Source organism: Solanum dulcamara, chromosome 8 (genome assembly GCF_947179165.1).
Source record: "Solanum dulcamara chromosome 8, daSolDulc1.2, whole genome shotgun sequence".
NCBI lineage: Eukaryota > Viridiplantae > Streptophyta > Magnoliopsida > Solanales > Solanaceae > Solanum > Solanum dulcamara.
Window position 1 is genome coordinate 2532422 of NC_077244.1, and position 21644 is coordinate 2554065.

Here is a 21644-nt window from a genome sequence, read left to right on the forward strand (position 1 = left end):
TTATTTGATGTATTATTTAATATTTAATGTAAAAACAAATACTCTGGATATCTTTTTACTTAACAAAAGTTCCATGGCTAGTAACATGAAAATTCACTTGCTATTGATAAAGAAAATATATTATCCATCATACACATTCGAATACTCCAAATGTGTGGATAAATTCAAGTAAGTTAATTTGAATTTGAAATGATTTTTGAGAAATTACATCAATATTCAATTTTTACATAAAATAATCTCCAAATCTTCACAGCTCTATAAAATAAATTACCTCAATAAACAAAGATTTTTCAATATATTCTAATTGAGAACATGAGAATGAAGGGATGATCAAGAGGTGTCCAATGCCATAAAAAATAATGTAATAGCATGTACAACGTTTTCAATGGACCACCCTTTATCATATCACTCTTAATCAACTATTGAGATATGCTTGATGTGGTTATCTGTTTTAATCAATTATTGATATACGGTTGACGTAGTTATCTGTCAAGTGTAGTGTTGTATCAGAAAAATAAAAATATAACAATGAAAAAAAAGATTTGAAGCATCAGAGGTCATTGACCTTAAAAAAATAGTTGAGATGTATTATACACGCGTATACACTAGTGTTTTTTAAGAATATACTAAAGCCAAAATAGGCATTGCAAATCGATAGCCACTTTCAAAGAAGATAAATTTATAGTGGTCGAAGAAAGAAAGTTTTTTAAAAAGGGCATAACACATGTCTCATTTTGAATTTCAAATATAAATTTAGGTTTCAGATTTCAATAAAAATAAAATCTATCTTAGAAATAACTATATCAACTCAAAAAATAAAAATAGTCTTTTATTCGAAGATCCGTCCCAAACAACGATTTCAAGTCACTTACTTAGAAGTATTAACCATATATCTTAGAAGATTACTTTTTTTTAGATAAATCCTCAATTGGCTTGGCAAAAATAAGAATTTTCTACACAAAATTGAATTTTGAAATAACATACAACCATAGGGTAAGAAGAAACTTGATAAGGGGAGGCAAAATAATGAGAGGCAAAGTGTGATGAATATTTAAAATATATATCAATTTATTAGACATTTTAACCACTCAATTATATGCTTTTATATGATTTCATGAAATATATGTATAAAAATATACTTTTAGTTTGAAAACCTCAAAAATTGGTTTATACACTTTACTCATTGTTGATGTTTTTGAGAAACTTATAATTACTAAAAAAGTTTTAATTTATGTGATAATATATAGCTGAGAGCGGAATTTAACAAAGAAAATTTTGGAACATGTATTTTAAAACAATTCATGTATGATCATGTAATTATAATCATCTCATGAAGGATGATATAGAATTTAAAATCAAATTATTTTTAAATATTAAAAAAAATTCTATGACAAAATAAAAAGAAGAAAATATCATCACAAAAGAAGGACAATTAAACAATTTGCAAAAAAAATAATTAAAAAAAAGTTGACTTCCGACAATATTAACAGTTTTTTTAATGCTTTCTTGATTTCTTAAAGCAATACTTATTCTGAACCAAAATGAATATAATGTTACAAATATTTTCTTTTTGTGGTCTAATTAGGTTTAGGGGGAGTCGAAATTTGAGAGAAAATTATAAAATTGAGAATTAAACTCTCGAAAGTTTTTAATCCAAAAAAAAAGATAAAAAGATAGATCAAGACAATTGAAAAATGCAAAAGGAGACATGATAACTACCTATTCCCATACTGAGCTTTGATTACATTGAGGCGTGTTGGTGTTCTCATGGCTGAGGTCTTTCTTTTTTGTTTTTGTATGTTTGTGATTTGTTAAAATCAAACCTTGTCTGAATAAATTACATTTATGTTTTAATCATGTACATATTTCTTGTGTAGGAATTGTTTAAAGCTCACCGGCAGAATTCTAGTTACATAAATGAACTGGATTCTAAATCACACAAGGTCCAAGTAAGTCGAAAGCAAAAGAGCACCAAAGACGAAGTTGTTTTTGATACTGGTTTTCGTTTCTCTCATTGCTGAGATGAAGTTGAACAAGAGGACTATCAAGAAAAAAATTGCTTTCCAACTTGCTCAACAGGAAGAAGAAGAAGAACTTGCTAGAATTAAGGAGGAGAGCAAAAGGCGCAAGCAAGCTATTCTTGAAAAGTATAAGAATCAGCCTTGACAGAAGGACCAAGTTACTCAATCCGGAGAAAATGGTAAGTTATTTGACCTATGATTTTTGTAAAATATAATTCAATTCTGTTTTGCTGTATTTCTTCTTGCCTGTTGTAGAGCTCTATCTGAAGAGGGGAGGGTCTATCTGAAACAACTTCTCTACCTCACAAAGGTTGGGGTAAGGTAGGCGTACATCCTACCCTCTCCAAATTATACTTGGGGATTATACATGGTATATTGTTGTTGTTGTTGACTAATTAATAACCCAGTTTTGCTAAGATATTTAACTACCAAGTTCCTGCTTTCTTAATGTATCTTAATTTTGGATCCGAACTCTTAAACGTGCGTGTTATATAATTTAGGATTTGAGTTGTATACTGTCTCCACTTAAGATTTTATTAAGATTGTAAATGCACCTGAGCCTCTTCAGAGCTATTTTCTCTGTTGTTCCTCTGCATCTCTCTATCTCTCTCTGTGTGTGTCTGTCTGTCTCTTGTTGAGTTTCTGGTCTCTAATTGTGCTTTTCATTTCTTGGCATTAGGTGAGGTTCATGCGAATCAGTCTACTGAGAAGCCTGTAGCTGGAGATAGTATTGTACCAAAGCCCATTGATGGTCCAACCAATGGTGCAGATGTCCATGTTAATGAGCTAATATTTTCTTCTGGGAAATCACCTTCACGAGGTATTTATAATGCTGAAGAGAAGGCTTCTGGAGCTGGTGGACTAGGACAGGCTACTCCAGAGGTAGGTGTGTTCACTTTACCCTGAGATTCAAATGGGTTTTTTTTTTCTAGTGATGCCATTCTTCTTTTTGTTTTATTTATCTTCCATACTAATTTCTGGGAGATCTTAATACTTTTCCCTTTTGTTAGGGGTTTGTTTTAGAATTAGTTGATGAAATACTTCCCCATTAGGTTCAAATATTTTGGGATGCTAATAATGCGGCTTACTTCTTCCGATCATAAGTCATTACTTCAAACACGCTCAAATAAAAATTTTGACAGGGCGGTTAGTTCCAAAATATCGATTTTGGTCTAGAACGTCCCTTCGTTCGCTTTTCGAGGCTTCCGGACTAATATCGAGGCCCGTTGTGGAATGTGCTTAAAGTGACTCTTGGGTGTGGGACCCATATTTTATTAAAATGATCTTGTATGGCTGAATGCGCCATTGATTCCGGAATGTCGAATTTAGTGGGTTAGCATATCTTGTTTATTTTTATCAGATTCCGAACGAATTCCGAGCACCCCGTCGGAGATTTTGGATTTCTCCAAAATCTGCAAAAATCTGCAGCAGTTTGCCTTTGTTTTTTTTGGGTTTTTTCCTCCAACTTTAAAACCCCATAACTTGAGTTATATAACTCCAAATTGGGTGATTCAAAAGGAAAACTTGTGAGATTTTTCGTGAAGAACGCATTGGGGAGCTTGAGAATTGATTTGGAGTATTCGATTCAGGTAAAAACCATGATATTATTTGCAGCAGTGTCCATTTTCGAAATGAATTTTTGAAGAACTTTGACAAGTTATTTCTTGACCTATATAAATCCGATTTGGGTGATTCGAGAGGCTATCTTGCGTGGAATTTTGAGGAAAACATCGTGTAGTTTTAGAATTTGCTTTTGTCACGTCGTTCGAGGTGATAAATGGATTTTTAGCTGCAGATTTAGTATTTTTTGGAATCAAATTTTGTTGAATTTTGGAAAAGTGTATCTTGGTAAATATAACTCCGTTTTGAGTAATTCTTGAGGCTAGATTGTGGAGTTTTTCGCAAGGAATGTCATGGTGTGATTTGTTTTGATTGGAGATTTTCTTTTTTGATAAATCGACGCGTAAAGAGGCTGTCTTGTTTGTTTTCTTAGTTTGAAAATGTGGGAATTGATTGTTTGATCGCCTTGCATTATTTTTCCACCTCAAATTGTGTTATAAATCTAAATTTTGAGCTTGGGGTGACATTTGGAAACTGTTTTGGGGGCCAAATCCGTAATTTCATATGTGGGTCCCATAATTCCCATTTTAGACCCCGAAATTGGCCCGTCTCCAAAAATTATGAAATTAGTGTCTAAACGACCGTATTGACGTTGTGGTTCTATTTTTGATAGCTTGGAAGCATTCCGAGGTCGTTCGAAAGGGAAAAGCTCCAGCATAGTGATTTGAAGGAGTGTTTAGCCAACAGGTAGGCTACGATTTTACCTTTCTTTAGATTGAGCTGGAATGTGTGAAAGTATATTGAAATAGTGGGAATTTGGGTTGGGTAGTATGATTGTATATTTTAGGTGTTAGAAATCATGGTTTAGGCTTGTTATCGGATTTTTCGGATATTTAAAAGCATGTGTATCTTGTCGTTACTTGTTAGTATTATAAGGAGTGTTGAATGAGCATGTTGTTGACACTGTGGAGTATGTTGTCCTTAGTATAGGATGTACACTTGCTTTAGATGTCCCAACGTCACTCCAGTGGACTTAGATCCTTGTAGAATGGTGTAGCGGGCTAATGCCTGGTAGCATAGCCTTAGTTAGGAGTTATCCTTGCTCTTAAAAATATCCTCATTCGTAAATTGGTATTGTAACACCCCTCAAACTTTTTCCCAAGATTCGGGCCTTCTTTGTACACGTGTGGGGCCCATCGTATTTATTTCGAAGTACGTGCTTGAGTTAAGATGAGTCCTTGAGGAGTTTAAGAGCGTTGGAGGTGATGTGGGGTCATTGAGGACCCCTAGGACCGAGCTAAGTCCAAAAGATCCGTCGTGGCTAAGTTTAGGATGAGTTCACGTAAGGGTCGACTTTCAATGACCCTATCGTTTGAAAGACTTTAATCCGGGTGGCCCATGACCTATCAAATTAAAGGTCGTCAAGTCTTCTTTCCAACGACACCAAGAACGTAGATTTTGGAGTTCGGGGCCAAAAGATATGACGATTCGAAGACGAACTAGCACGATAGAGACTTCATTTTGGCCTGGGTTACCACTGCTGGGGAAATGGCCCTGGCGCCGTAAGGGCGCGACGCGCCACTATCGTGCCAGGAACATACCTCAGTAGTTTGGTTCCTGGCGCGACGCGCCACTAAAAGTGTGCAGGGTTTTTCAGGCCAAAATCCCAGAATTCAGAACAATGGGCTTGGCGCTGTAAGGGCGCGACGCGCCACTATCACGCCAGAAATATGCCTCAGTAGTTTGGTCTCTGGCGCGGCGCGCCACTACGAGGTGTGCAGGTTTTTAGGCGTAATTGGCCTTGGCGCTGCAAGAGCGCGACGCGCCACTATCGCGCCAAGGGCGTTTTGGCCTAATTTCTCAGAATTTTGGAGGAAGGGCAATTTGGGAATTGTCCCAAATTATATATACCCAAGCCTTGTATATTTTGGGACCATTTTCTTCAGCCCTCACTCTCTCTCTAAAAGCCCTAGCTCCTCTCTCTTCTCTTCTTCTCCATTTCCAACAAAAAAAGAGTCCAAGAACTTCAAGATTTGAGTCCTCCATTGAAGACCCAACTACAAGGTTTTCTTTAAGTCTTCACTAAGGTATGTAAGGCTAACCAAAACATGGGTTGAGTCCACCCATGTGCCCTATTCTTGTCTTGAGGTTAGATATCCATGAAAATTGAGTTTCTTGGTATGGTACATGTTTGAATGAACTTGGTCTCCATTTTATTTAATTATTTATGTGCCAATGTTGTTGAGCTAAGAGGTTCCTAAAATGAGCCCTTATGTGAGTATGAGATGATGAAGGAATGAGTTGCTAAATATGTTTTACTGATCTTCTTAATTATGTAGATTTGATAAAGTATATTACTTTCTTAAAAATGTTGCCTATTATAAAAATGTCGATTTGAAGTCTTGAAGATGTGGTGAGTCATGAGTATTTTCTCAAATGGATGAGGTAATGATTGATTATATCTAGATGATGTTATACATGTGCATTTAAAGCTTCCTTGAAGATATGATTGAGATTGAGCATTGAGATTGATATTTGATTGTGACAGAGTTGATGAGTCGACAAAGTTGTAATGAGACTTGTTGATATGAGTTGATTGAGTTGAGTTGATGGAGTTTTATGAGCATTGAGTCTTGGGAGGAGTATCGAGCACCGAATTGGGCAAGAGTATAGTCCATACTCGAACCCAATACCTGTGTTGCCAAACGTAGGGGGGATTGAACCGTTAAAGTCGGATGCTTCCCCGAGAGCTTTTGTCCTGACATTATAGGACCTGGTTGGATTGGATCCATGAGTGTTCGTCGTTCATGCCCTGGCAAGGTATGAACGGGCGTGGCAACGACGTCGTTTCGTTGTACCTTCACTGGCTCATAAGTGTTGGTTGTCGGTTAAGAGAAACTCCCAAATAAGTGTTGATAGTGCTCTGAGTCAGATTGAGTTGAGTTGTATATGATTGGTCTAGTCTAAATCATATCCTTGTTTAGACTTAGGACATTTGATTGAGTTGTCATCCCTTTTGAGTTGAGCTCCCGAGTTGATTTATTCTTCCTTGATGTTTGTTGTATTCGGCCATTTTACATACTCGTACATTCCATGTACTGACGCCATTTGGCCTGCATCGTTTCATGATGCAGAGATAGGTACTAGAGATCATCAACCGGCGCTCCATTGAAGATCAACTTACACTTTCAGCCAGTCGGTGAGTCCTCCTAGTTCCTGGAGGATATTGGGCCTTCCTGTACAGTTTTTGGATTGTCTCTTCTTTATTTAGATTGTCGGTAGCCATGGGCTTGTCATTGGAACCTTTTAGACTTGAATAGAGGCTTCATAGACTAAGATGTGAGGAGGTCGAGCGGCCATCTTGAGGATTCCTATTTTGATTATCGTCTTGATTGTAGATATTTGGCCTTCGGCCCTTATGATATGAGAAGTATTTCTTAAATTGAGTTTTCTGCTAATAGAATGTGCTTGAATGAATGAGTGATTGTCCCAAGTGGTTCGCCCGGAGGTCAGAGATGGTCTTCGGGTGCCGGTTACGTCTAGGGTACCCTCCCGGGGCGTGACAAACATGGTATCAGAGCACAGAGTTCAAGTGTCCTAGGGAGTCTATGAAGCCGTGTCTAATAGAGTCTTGCTTATGGGTGTGTTGTGAACCACACTTATGAGCAAGAGGCTATAGGACATTAGGAATTGTTTCACTTCTTTCATACTCTGAATTCGTGCGATGGAGTTGAACTCCATGAAACTTCCTTTCTAATTCGTGCGTTCATACGTTACAGATAATGCCTCCTAAATGTACCGCTAGCCAGAGGAATATTGATAATGCAGGGATGCCACAGTCAGAGGCACGCCTAGCAAGAGCTAGAGGCCGACCCGCGAGATATGCAGAGGCACCTCAAGTGCCATCTACTCCACCTGCACCCACATCAGAAGCTGAATTTCGAGGGGCAATTGCCATGCTCACCCAACTAATGGCCGCCCGAAGTGGCAATCAAAGTTCGCCGACTCTCAGCTCTAGTTCCCAGGAACCATCTGCTGCCACTAGAATTAGAGAGTTTCTGAGGATGAACCCACCATCATTTACGGGTTCTAAGGTTGATGAAGATCCCTAGAATTTCATTGATGAAATGTGGAAGATTCTAAAAGCTATGCACGCTACAGAAATCGAGGGGGTCGAGTTGGTGTCTTATCAACTCAAAGATGTGGCAAATATTTGGTATAATCAATGGGAGCAGAGTAGAGGTGAAGATGCTGAACCTGCTAGATGGGATGAATTCGAGGGGGCTTTTCTTGACCACTTCTTTCCCCGAGAATTGAGGGAAGCGAAGGTGGAGGAATTCGTTAATCTGAACCAGGAAGGAATGTCGGTTAAGGAGTATGGCCTAAGGTTCATCCAGCTGTCCCGGTATGCTCCAGAAATGATTCCTGATGTGAGGTCGAAGATGAGGAAGTTCGTCTCTGGATTAGGGAGGCATGTGAAGAAGGAATGCAAGGCAGCATTGTTGATCTCGGATATGGACCTTTCCAGATTAATGGTGTATGCTCAACAGGTAGAGGAGGAGAAGAGGAAAGACAGAGAAGAGCACCTGAGCAAAAAGGCAAGGTCATCTGGGCATGAGAATGAGCAGAGGCAAAGCAAGGGCAACAGGTCCTTCTTCCAGAAGAGGCCTTCCACCTATGCCTCATCTACCGCCAGCGCACTGATGCTGCAGGACAGGTATGATCGGCAGGGACAAGGTCGCCAGAATTTCAGACCCAAGGTTTCTCAATCCCCGGCCAGTGTAAGTCAGGGTTCGAAGGGAAAGCCACCATGCGGCAAGTGTGGTAGGCTTCACTTGGGAGAATGCAGAGCAGGAAGGGTTGGTTGCTATAAATGCGGCCAAATGGGCCAACTTCTGAGGGAGTGTCCAACATGGGGGAACAGGGCCCAGTCCTCAGCCATCGCACCACCAGCTAGAGGAAATCAGAGGGGCGCTACTCCAGTTACGAGTGGAGGTATGAACCGCCTATATGCCATGGGTAGTCGCCAAGATCAGGAGAACTCTCCAAATGTCGTGACGGGTATGATTCGATTCTCTTCCTTTGATTGTTATGTATTGATGGATCCAGGTGCCACCTTATCTTTTGTAACTCCCTATGTGGCTAGTAAGTTCAATAAAATCCCTGAACGTCTTCTTGAGCCCTTTTGTGTGGCTACTCCTGTCGGTGATTCTGTCTTAGCTGAGAGAGTCTATAGAGATTGCACTGTGTCAATTCATCACAGGGACACCTTGGCTGACTTGGTTGAGTTAGACATGGTTGATTTCGACGTGATCCTTGGTATGGACTGACTTTATGTCTGCTATGCCTCTATTGATTGTAGAACTCAAATTGTCACATTCAGATTCCCGAATGAGGCTGTCATAGAATGGAGGGGTAGTCCTATTGCGCCTAAGGGTAAGTTTATTTCATACCTTAGGGCCAGGAAGCTAATCTCAAAAGGGTGTATCTATCACCTTGTCCGAGTGAAAGATGACAGCATTGAGTCTCCATCCCTTGAGTCAGTTCCGATTGTCAACGAGTTTCCGGATGTCTTTCCTGAAGATCTGCCTGGAGTCCCTCCTGATAGGGAGATCGACTTCGGGATTGATATTCTTCCTGATACCCAGCCTATCTCAATTCCCCCATATAGAATGGCTCCGGCCGAGTTGAAGGAGTTGAAGGAGCAGCTGAAGGACTTGTTAGATAAGGGATTCATTAGGCCGAGTGTCTCGCCATAGGGTGCTCCGGTCCTATTTGTGCGGAAGAAGGATGGGTCCCTTAGAATGTGTATCGACTATAGGCAGTTGAATAAAGTCACCATAAAGAACAAATACCCTCTTCCCAGAATAGATGACTTATTCGACCAACTTCAAGGTGCCACTTGTTTCTCAAAGGTAGACTTGAGATCCGGCTACCACCAGTTGAAGGTGAGAGAATGCGATGTTCCGAAGACTGCTTTCCGGACTCGTTATGGCCACTTTGAATTTCTGGTCATGTCTTTTGGGTTGACTAATGCTCCCGCCGCTTTTATGGATCTCATGAACCGAGTATTCAAACCGTACCTTGATATGTTTGTGATTGTATTCATAGATGATATTCTGGTTTACTCCAAGAATGAAGAGGAGCATGCCTATCATCTTAGAGTCGTTCTACAAACTTTGAGGGACCAAGTATTATATGCAAAGTTCTCTAAATGTGAATTTTGGCTTGCATCGGTGGCCTTCTTAGGCTACATTGTATCTGGAGATGGTATTCAGGTGGATGCTCAGAAAATAGAAGATGTGAAGAATTGGCCTAGACCCACATCCCCAACAGAGATAAGGAGCTTTCTGGGCTTGGCCGGGTACTATCGAAGGTTTGTAGAGGGATTCTCATCCATATCATCACTATTGACTAAGCTGACCCAAAAGAAGGCTAAGTTCCAATGGTCTGATGCTTGTGAGGAGAGTTTCCAGAAATTGAAGACCAAGCTAACCACTGCTCCTGTTCTAACCTTGCCCGATGGAACAGAAGGTTTTGTGATTTATTGTGATGCCTCCAGAGTTGGTTTGGGTTGTGTGTTGATGCAAAGGGGAAAGGTGATAGCCTATGCTTCAAGACAGCTTAAGCTTCATGAGAGGAATTACCCAACTCATGACCTTGAGCTGGCAGCTGTGGTGTTTGCACTTAAAATCTGGCGCCACTATCTGTATGGAGTGCATATCGATATATTCACCAATCACAAGAGCTTGCAATACGTCTTTAGCCAGAAGGAACTCAACCTTAGGCAAATGAGATGGCTCGAGCTACTCAAGGACTATGATATGAGCATCCTCTACCATCCAGGTAAAGCTAATGTTGTTGCTGATGCTCTTAGCAGGTTGTCCATGGGTACCACTAGCCACGTGGAGGAAGGAAGGAGGGAATTGGCGAAGGAGGTACACAGATTAGCCTGATTGGGAGTTCATCTGGAAGAGAATAATGAAGGCGGAGTTACCATTCAGGATGGGTCTACGTCCTCACTTGTGGCAGAGGTGAAGGAGAAGCAAGACCAAGATCCCGTCCTTCTCCAATTGAAGGGAGGAGTTCACAAACAAGAGGTAATGGTTTTTACCCAAGGGGGAGATGGTGTGTTACGGTACCAAAATAGATTGTGCGTGCCGGATGTTGACGATGTTCGAGAGAGGATTATGGCCGAAGCTCATAGTTCTAGATACTCTATTCATCCGGGTTCCACGAAAATGTACCATGACTTGAGGGAGATCTACTGGTGGAGCGGGATGAAGAAGGATATTGCGGAATTCGTTTCCAAATGCCCGAATTGTCAACAAGTGAAGGTTGAGCATCAGAGACCATGTGGTCTAGCCCAAAACATAGAAATTCCAGAATGGAAGTGGGAGATGATCAACATGGACTTTATTACAGGTTTGCCGAAGTCCCGAACGCAACATGATTCCATTTGGGTAACTGTGGATAGAATGACGAAATCAGCTCACTTCTTGGCGGTTAAGACTACTGACACCGCAGAAGATTATGCGAAGTTGTACATACAGGAGATCGTTAGATTGCATGGGGTCCCTTTGTCTATCATCTCAGACAGAGGAGCCCAATTCACTTCCCAATTTTGGAAATCCTTTCAGAAGGGATTAGGTTCGAGGGTGAACTTGAGTACAACCTTCCACCCCCAGACAGACGGCCAAGCAGAGCGCACAATTCAAACATTAGAGGATATGTTGAGGGCGTGTGTGCTTGACTTCAAGGGAAATTGGGATGATCACTTGCCTCTCATAGAGTTTGCATATAACAATAGCTACCATGCAAACATTCAAATGGCTCCTTATGAAGCCTTGTATGGGAGGAGGTGTAGATCGCCCATTGGGTGGTTTGAAGTTGGTGAAGCCGAGTTGATTGGACCTGACCTCGTCCATCAAGCCATGGAGAAGGTACGAGTTATCCGAGAGAGGCTAAAGACAGCCCAAAGTCGCCAAAAATCGTACACCGATGTGAGGAGGAGAGACTTAGAGTTTGAGGTGGATGATTGGGTGTATTTGAAAGTGTCACCCATGAAGGGGGTCATGAGGTTTGGAAAGAAGGGGAAACTTAGTCCTCGATACATTGGCCCGTACCAAATTTTAAGGCGGATCGGGAGTGTCGCTTATGAGCTGGACCTACCCTCAGAACTAGCTTCTATTCATCCGGTGTTCCACGTTTCAATGTTGAAAAAGTGCTTGGGTGACCCCTCATTGGTATTCCCTATTGAAAGCGTTGGAATTAAGGATAGCTTATCCTATGAGGAGGTCCCAATCCAAATCCTTGATCGCCAAATCCGCAAATTGAGGAACAAGGAGGTCGCCTCAGTCAAAGTCTTGTGGAGGAACCAATTTGTTGAGGAAGCCACGTGGGAAGCAGAGGAAGCCATGAAGTCTAAATACCCACATCTATTCGTGCCTACCGAGGAGAGCATTGAAGGTAATGACCACTTCCTTGACTCGAATTCATTCGTACCTTTTTGAGTTTTAATTGATTGAATGACTGGATTTTGATTGTGATTTGTACCCCGAGTCTATTCTTGGTTGCTCGTCATTCGAGGACGAATGATCCCAAGGGAGAGATAATGTAACACCTCTCAAACTTTTTCCCAAGATTCGGGCCTTCTTTGTACACGTGTGGGGCCCATCGTATTTATTTCGAAGTATGTGCTTGAGTTAAGATGAGTCCTTGAGGAGTTTAAGAGCGTTGGAGGTGATGTGGTGTCATTGAGGACCCCTAGGACCGAGCTAAGTCCAAAAGATCCATCGTGGCTAAGTTTAGGATGAGTTCACATAAGGGTCGACTTTCAATGACCCTATCGTTTGAAAGACTTTAATCTGGGTGGCCCATGACCTATCAAATTAAAGTTCGTCGAGTCTTCTTTCCAACGCCACCAAGAACGTAGATTTTGGAGTTCGGGGCCAAAAGATATGACGATTCGAAGACGAACTAGCACGATAGGGACTTCATTTTGGCTTGGGTTACCACTGCTGGGGAAATGGCCCTGGCGCCGTAAGGGAGCGACGCGCCACTATCACGCCAGGAACATGCCTCAGTAGTTTGGTCCCTGGCGCGACGCGCCACTAAAAGTGTGCAGGGTTTTTCAGGCCAAAATCCCAGAATTCAGAACAATGGGCTTGGCGCTGTAAGGGCGCGACGCGCCACTATCGCGCCAGAAACATGCCTCAGTAGTTTGGTCTTTGGCGCGGCGCGCCACTACGAGGTGTGCAGGTTTTTAGGCGTAATTGGCCTTGGCGCTGAAAGAGCGCGACGCGCCACTATCGCGCCAAGGGCGTTTTGGCCTAATTTCTCAGAATTTTGGAGGAAGGGCAATTTGGGAATTGTCCCAAATTATATATACCCAAGCCTTGTATATTTTGGGACCATTTTCTTCAGCCCTCACTCTCTCTCTAAAAGCCCTAGCTCCTCTCTCTTCTCTTCTTCTCCATTTCCAACAAAAAAAGAGTCCAAGAACTTCAAGATTTGAGTCCTCCATTGAAGACCCAACTACAAGGTTTTCTTTAAGTCTTCACTAAGGTATGTAAGGCTAACCAAAACATGGGTTGAGTCCACCCATGTGCCCTATTCTTGTCTTGAGGTTAGATATCCATGAAAATTGAGTTTCTTGGTATGGTACATGTTTGAATGAACTTGGTCTCCATTTTATTTAATTATTTATGTGCCAATGTTGTTGAGCTAAGAGGTTCCTAAAATGAGTCCTTATGTGAGTATGAGATGATGAAGGAATGAGTTGCTAAATATGTTTTACTGATCTTCTTAATTATGTAGATTTGATAAAGTATATTACTTTCTTAAAAATGTTGCCTATTATAAAAATGTCGATTTGAAGTCTTGAAGATGTGGTGAGTCATGAGGATTTTCTCAAATGGATGAGGTAATGATTGATTATATCTAGATGATGTTATACATGTGCATTTAAAGCTTCCTTGAAGATATGATTGAGATTGAGCATTGAGATTGATATTTGATTGTGACAGAGTTGATGAGTCGACAAGGTTGTAATGAGACTTGTTGATATGAGTTGATTGAGTTGAGTTGATGGAGTTTTATGAGCATTGAGTCTTGAGAGGAGTATCGAGCACCGAATTGGGCAAGAGTATAGTCCATACTCGAACCCAATACCTGTGTTGCCAAACGTAGGGGGGATTGAACCATTAAAGTCGGATGCTTCCCCGAGAGCTTTTGTCCTGACATTATAGGACCTGGTTGGATTGGATCCATGAGTGTTCGTCGTTCATTCCCTGGCAAGGTATGAACGGGCGTGGCAACGACGTCGTTTCGTTGTACCTTCACTGGCTCATAAGTATTGGTTGTCGGTTAAGAGAAACTCCCAAATATGTGTTGATAGTACTCTGAGTCAGATTGAGTTGAGTTGTATATGATTGGTCCCGTCTAAATCATATCCTTGTTTAGACTTAGGACATTTGATTGAGTTGTCATCCCTTTTGAGTTGAGCTCCCGAGTTGATTTATTCTTCCTTGATGTTCGTTGTATTCGGCCATTTTACATACTCGTACATTCCATGTACTGATGCCATTTGGCCTGCATCGTTTCATGATGCAGAGACAGGTACTAGAGATCATCAACCGGCGCTCCGTTGAAGATCAACTTACACTTTCAGCCAGTCGGTGAGTCCTCCTAGTTCCTGGAGGATATTGGGCCTTCCTGTACAGTTTTTGGATTGTCTCTTCTTTATTTAGATTGTCGGTAGCCATGGGCTTGTCATTGGCACCTTTTAGACTTGAATAGAGGCTTCATAGACTAAGATGTGAGGAGGTCGAGCGGCCATCTTGAGGATTCCTATTTTGATTATCGTCTTGATTGTAGATATTTGGCCTTCGGCCCTTATGATATGAGAAGTATTTCTTAAATTGAGTTTTCTGCTAATAGAATGTGCTTGAATGAATGAGTGATTGTCCCAAGTGGTTCGCCCGGAGGTCAGAGATGGCCTTCGGGTGCCGGTTACGTCTAGGGTACCCTCCCGGGGCGTGACAGGTATAATTGTTACTTTCGTGATGCGTCGGCAATACTAGATTTTGTGATCGTTGACTTTGGCTTCGGTTCCAGTTTTGGTGGCATATCGGTTGACTCATTTGGGAAAAGAGTTTTGGTACTGTTGTATTCTAAGTTGGAAAGTAGAATGTTTGGCATCATTGGATAAATTATCTGTGAGCATCCGGGTACCAAGTCCCGACCTCCATTCTGAATTATCGGAGAGCATCCGGTTACTCAGCCTCGGCCTCTATCGGCTTGCTAGTATGACGAGCATTCGGGTACCAGTCTCGGCCACAATTATGTCGATAATACGACGAGCATCCGGGTACCCAGTGCCGACCTCGACCGTACTTATGTATTATGGCAAGCATCCAAGTACTCATTCCCGGCCTTGGCCACTTTAAATATTTAGGTGAGCATTTGGGTCCCAGTCCCAGCTTCGAACCCTAAGTCACTACTAGATCGATTGACTCTTAGAGATTCTGGATTTGGAAATGATATAGTACTTCGGCTTCTAACATCGCAGATTCTTGGTTCCTAGCCTTGGTAGTTGTAGCTATTCTGTGTACTCGGCGAGCTTATGGGGGTTCATCCGAGTTGTATTTAACTTGCGCATGAGTATCTCGGCTGGGCTTTTGGGGGCCCTGTTGGGTATTATTAACTGTAGTTCTCATAGGTAGTACTCTTTCCTCTTTTGATGCTTATGTTGACTCCTATTTAGGCTATTCTTCTTTTTCATATTATTTTTACCTTTTCTGCTCAGTCGGCCTATGATGCCTACTGGGTACCTGTTGTCTTGGTACTCATACTACACTCTGCATCTACTTTCGTGATGCAGGACTAAGCACCAGCTATCGCCGTGGATAAATCGAACCTGTTGCAGTCAACTTCGGAGACTAGGGTGAGTACTTGGCGTTTTTGGATCATTCTTGTCTCCTTCAGCATGGATGGCCCGTCTTTTGCCTTCTGAGACTAGCCAGTTGTTATATATATATATATATATTTTCGGTCTATTTTCGGGACTTGTACTCATATTTTATTTTGTAGCAGCTCTGTACTTGTGACTTTCAGGGTTTTGGGAGGAATCTTTAGTTTTTTAAAACATGTTTTGGTTTACTTCCGCTTATTCATTCTGCTTACTTTTATAATTCGATACTCTTATTTAGTTTCTGCCCTCAAGCCCATTACTTAAAGTTTCGGGTTGATGGATTGGCTTACCTACTAGAGGGTTATAGTAGGTGCCATCATGACCTAAGGAATTGGGTTGTGACAATCCTACCCTCTCCAAATTATACTTGGGGATTATACTGGGTATATTGTTGTTGTTGTTGACTAATTAATAACCCAATTTTGCTAAGATATTTAAGTACCAAGTTCCTACTTTCTTAATGTATCTTAATTTTGGATCCGAACTCTTAAACGCGCGTGTTATATAATTTAGGATTTGAGTTGTATAATGTCTCCACTTAAGATTTTATGAAGATTGTATATGCACCTGAGCCTCTTCAGAGCTATTTTCTCTGTTGTTCCTCTGCATCTCTCTATCTCTCTCTGTGTGTGTCTGTCTGTCTCTTGTTGAGTTTCTGGTCTCTAATTGTGCTTTTCATTTCTTGGCATTAGGTGAGGTTCATGCGAATCAGTCTACTGAGAAGCCTGTAGCTGGAGATAGTATTGTACCAAAGCCCATTGATGGTCCAACCAATGGTGCAGATGTCCATGTTAATGAGCTAATATTTTCTTCTGGGAAATCACCTTCACGAGGTATTTATAATGCTGAAGAGAAGGCTTCTGGAGCTGGTGGACTAGGACAGGCTACTCCAGAGGTAGGTGTGTTCACTTTACCCTGAGATTCAAATGGGTTTTTTTTTTCTAGTGATGCCATTCTTCTTTTTGTTTTATTTATCTTCCATACTAATTTCTGGGAGATCTTAATACTTTTCCCTTTTGTTAGGGGTTTGTTTTAGAATTAGTTGATGAAATACTTCCCCATTAGGTTCAAATATTTTGGGATGCTAATAATGCGGCTTACTTCTTCCGATCATAAGTCATTACTTTGCAGTTTTCAACAGAGGAGCTAGTTAAGAAGCTTGAGAAACAAATTGAACGTCTCCAACAACAACCACAGGTTAGAGTACGTGCTCATTCTCTTTTTTCCCCTTATCTTTCAACACTTATTTATGTGAGCTTGTAATCATTCTCCCGTGTTATGGATTTGTTTTAAAATTAGTCAATGAAATAATTCTTCGAAATGCTGATATTGTAGCTTACTTTTTCTGATCATAGTCATTACTTTGCAGTTTTTATCAGAAGAGCTAGTGAAGGAGCTACCTAAACAAAAAGAAAAATTCATACAACATCAACAGGAGTATGAGGACGGAGTTAAGCAACAAGTTGGAATTTAACTGAATACTTCTGAAAATAACCTATTAAATATAGTTGATCACTGAATTTCTAGCAACTGGGCTCAAATACTTTGGCATGCTGATAATTCTCAAAAATAAAAATAAAAATACTTTATGTTGATAATAAAACTTATTTTTCTGATCATTAGTCATTACTTTGCAGTTTCCAACAGATGAGCTAGTGAAAGAGCTTGCTAAACTAATTGAATATCTCCAACAGCATCAACCGGAGTATAACGACCAAGTTAAGCAAAAGGTTGGTTTAGCTTTTTTCCTAAATACTAGCTTCTTCTATTTGATGATTGACTTACTGTTTTAACACTTCATAGAGTGAGAGGTCGGCTGACATGTTTTGTTACGATATATTTGGAGAATCACTTGTTGCCATTTCGAAAATGGTGAGTCTGTCTTGGTAACGTCGTCGGAAATTATTATTATTGTTATATTAATTCAAACAAAATGTGAGTGTCCCTTTCTTTCCTACTGAACCCAAAATTCAACGTAAAAAGGAGCCATTTATTGAAGTGATGACTGCAAAATGGCTTTTATTTTATTATGTTTCTAGTTGAAGGTTATTCCCTTTGTCCATATTGTGGGAGTGTATTACTTGGTGGTAGTTTTTGCTACTACTGTTCCGTTTAGAGTGTGATATCTAGGAATCATGTGTTGTTTGAACTCTATTGATTCTATGAATCCCTCTATCTTGTGGTTTATGCTCCAAGGTAAAACCCTAGACAATAAGTGAGAAAAAAAAAGGATTGTTCTGTTCTTTGTACTTGTGCTTAGACTGAATTGTGGGAAATAATTTATTGTGCTTATGGAGAGTCTTTTCTTTGTCAAATCAGGCTGTAATAAGTAAACCGATTTCATGTGTTTGCTTATATCCATTTTACAGGGCAAAGGAGATGCATGCCGACCGAGAGCAATTGTCTTCATGATAACTAGAATGATCTGGAATGGTATTATAGTAAGTATTTCATCTCACATTTTGCCTGGATCCTTCTTATTTGAGCTTTTACTTCAGAGCATGTTGATCATACTTCTAAATTTGTTTTTTTTCTCCCTCTTCCTTGATATTTGCGCATGACAGTCCCTTCATTCTGTTATTTGATATATCATACTGCAAGTTGACATTGTTACCTCAAGAAAATAGCTTTATCCTTCTGCCTATTTTTGTCAACTTTTCCTGTAATGGCTGGTAACTTTTGTCTTAGTTGATGCTCTAATTCTCATTGATTTTTGCAGGATACCGCTTCGGAGAAATTCTTGATGGCCGTTATGAGATTCTTGCTGCTCATGGGAAAGGTGTGTTTTCTACTGTTGTTCGGGCTAAAGATTTGAAGGCTAGACCCGGTGACCAGATAGAAGTTGCAATAAAAATCATTCATAATAATGAAACAATGTGAGTTAATCTATTAATTTCTCCATTTCATGCCAACCTTGCTTGTTTTGGTAGCCTAATTTTGTTGTTTCTGCTCATCAGGTATAAAGCGGGTATGGAAGAGTTGGTCATATTGAAGAAGCTAGTTGCTGCAGATCCTAAAGACAAGCGCCGCTGTGTTCATTTAATCTGTAGCTTCAAGTACTGGAATAATCTTTGTCTAGTATTTAAGTCTCTCTGGATGAATCTCCGTGAGCTCCAGAAGAAGTTTGGGCGTAACATTGGACTCAGCCTCGACGTTGTGAGGCTTTATGTGAATCAACTTTTTAGTGCTTTAAAGCATCTAAAGAATTGTGGCGTGCTTCATTGTGACATTAAACCTGACAACATCTTGGTAAGTGGAATGTTTTGAGTATTGTATCTTTTGCTGGCTTGCTGATTCACCCACTTTGTATTTGTTGAGAGTAGTTTTTCATCACTTTGCTTTTGTATGCGTATGATGACTTTTCTATATTTAATTGTTAAGGTAAATGAAGCGAAAGACAAGCTGAAGCTTTGTGACTTTGGCAATGCTATGTTTGCTGGCAAAAACGAAATTACTCCATACCTCGTGAGCCGCTTTTATCACGTCCCTCAGATCAGTAAGTATCATTTCTCAAGATTTTCCATTTATTATTTTTTGATCTTCCTTTTCACTTTGTTTCTTTTGTTTGATGCTCCAATGTTTTGATCCTAAGTAGTTTTATGGATCTGTGGTTTTGTTTATTAATGTATTTTTTCTTGTTGCAGTATTTGGCTTGCCATATGATCATCCAATGGATATTTGGTCAGTAGGTTGCTGTTTGTTTGAGCTTTATGCTGGGAAAGTCTTATTTCTAGGTCGTATTAATAATGACGTGCTCCGTCTTCATATGGAACTGAAAGGTCCATTTCCGAAGAAGATCCTTAGAAAGGTTCGTCTTAAGACATTCTCTGAATGAAAACATTTATGATTTGAAGTTAATTTGCTGGTCAATAATTTGCTGTGGACAATTCTGTTATGATGATTGTATTAGGTAGCGGCTTTTATAGTTTGTAATGAGTAATGAAATGATATAGCTAGTATGGAAACAATAATACTCTTTTCTTCTTTTATCACACGGTGCATTTACATATCAACATTTTGACCAAGATCTCAATTTCCTCGCCACTAAAGAGGATCTCGTTACAAAGAAGGTATGTCTTATAGACCCTTGAGCCCATCTTTTCAATCCATGATAAACAACCCTTTATAATAATGAATGGTAATAACTTTGCTGTACTTTTAAGTTTTGCATGTGCTTCTATTTGTTTGCAGGCTATAAGGAAGCTGATTGTCAACATGAAACCGAAAGATATTAGTTCAGTAATTTCAGGTGACCTAGGTGAAGAATTAAAGATGTTGGCTCACTTCAAAGATTTGATGGAGAAAATCTTTGTGTTAGAACCTCTAAAGAGAATCACTGTTTCTTAGGCATTAGAACACCCATTCATCACGAAGAAGTGAACAACAATGATGATGTAACACCCCAAATTTTGTAAATTTATTATGTGCCTTTAGATGATCTTGTTCTTATAGTAAATATTTTTTTTATGACTTCTCTTGAATTTAAATTTGAATTTTGTTTGAAAGAAGAAAAAGAAGACTTGGTATATCTTGTTGATATTCATCATGATTTGCTTTAAACATCTTTAGATTTCAAACCCTTAGTGGGTGTTTGATTGTGTATTAAGGTTCTAAAGCTACTTACTCGAGCTAAGGAGGTCGACATAATTGCTTGATTATTTGCTTTGAGGATCTATACTTGATGTTTGTTTGAGCTTTTGGAACACTAAAGCTTCGTCGTTTGCACATAAACTTGAATTTTCCTTTCAATTTATTTTGCTTAGATATCAAAAACCACCTCTCTACCTCCCAAGGTAGGGATAAGGTCAACGTACACTATAACCTCCCTAGAACTCACTTGTGGGATTACATTAGGTATGTTGATGTTGTTATTGTCATATTGATTTTGTTGCTAGAAAGTATGTCTTGACTCTTGGACACTTGGATAAATTAGCTATCATTGAGTGTACAATTTTGTAGTTGGGTTATGAATATGTTAAAGTCATTGGTGTAACGTGAAGTAGTTTTTGTAAGATAATTTAACTCACCCACATATACGGATTGCTTGAGCACTATTGCATTCTTTTGGACTTTGTCCTTCTTGTGATAGTGACTATCACTTATTTTGACATGCCTCTTGAAATAATTTGGATCTTTTGCATCTTGACTTTGGATTTACAATTCATCTTATTTATGGACTTACGTCCAATTTAAGTATGAAACTATGACTAAAAAGTCACTCTCCTACTTCAGCTCAGATTCTAAAGATGGTTTACACAGAATATCTCCCTGCCATTCGGTCTGGAAGGAATTTCAGAGTTTTTTGTGTAGAAAGAGAGAACTACAGATAGTCTAGCTTGGGAAATAACTTGTATTTGCAATGTTAGATCATCAGTGAAGCTAAGCATTGTGTTCTATATGCTATCCCTTTGATAATGTTGTTTACATTCCATAGATAGTAGCAGTGGTTTCAATGGTGAAAAGCGAAAAAAAGCTCTAAGGTCTGTTGGGGGTTTAAGCGCAAAGAGCAAATAAAGCATGGGCTTTAATGAAAAAAGGCGCAAAGGGACAAATACAACTATATATGTTTAGTCCAACACTAATAATTATAAACATGAATGACAAATATATGACCAAAGAAATTGAAAAAAAAACTATGATAAAGTGAAATATCAATTGTTTAGTGTCACTTCTTTTGAAGAGGCTCATTGGCAGACGACACGGAAGCGCACATAGAGTGAGGCGAAGCATTCAACACATTTTGAGCCTCGCTTCAAGGCTTAAGCACGCCTTTGACTACAATGGATAGTAGGTAGTGTTTTTTGATGTATCAGTGACTTTTATTTGGAACTAGGTGTAATATAGCTTAGCTGTGGTGTTTATCATTCATTACTTGGTGATTAATACAAATAATTAGTTACCAAAAAAGGTACTTTCAACATTAATCTTTATTCTCTTGATTTTTGGGTGGATTCCGGTTCTTCTTCTTATTCTATTATGCTTGATGTTGTTGTTTGACGTAGTGTTGGGCAAAATTAAGTAATCGGTGGAATTTTGGATTAGCTTTGTGAAGCTTCTTGACACTTGAAATTTTGAATATTTGCATCTTG

General features: G+C 39.7%; 1 pseudogene; it reads left to right on the forward strand.

Annotated features, from left to right (window-relative positions):
• Positions 1-1767: 1767 nt before the first annotated feature.
• On the forward strand, positions 1768-19976 carry LOC129898889 (serine/threonine-protein kinase prp4-like; annotated as a pseudogene).
• Positions 19977-21644: the final 1668 nt, after the last annotated feature.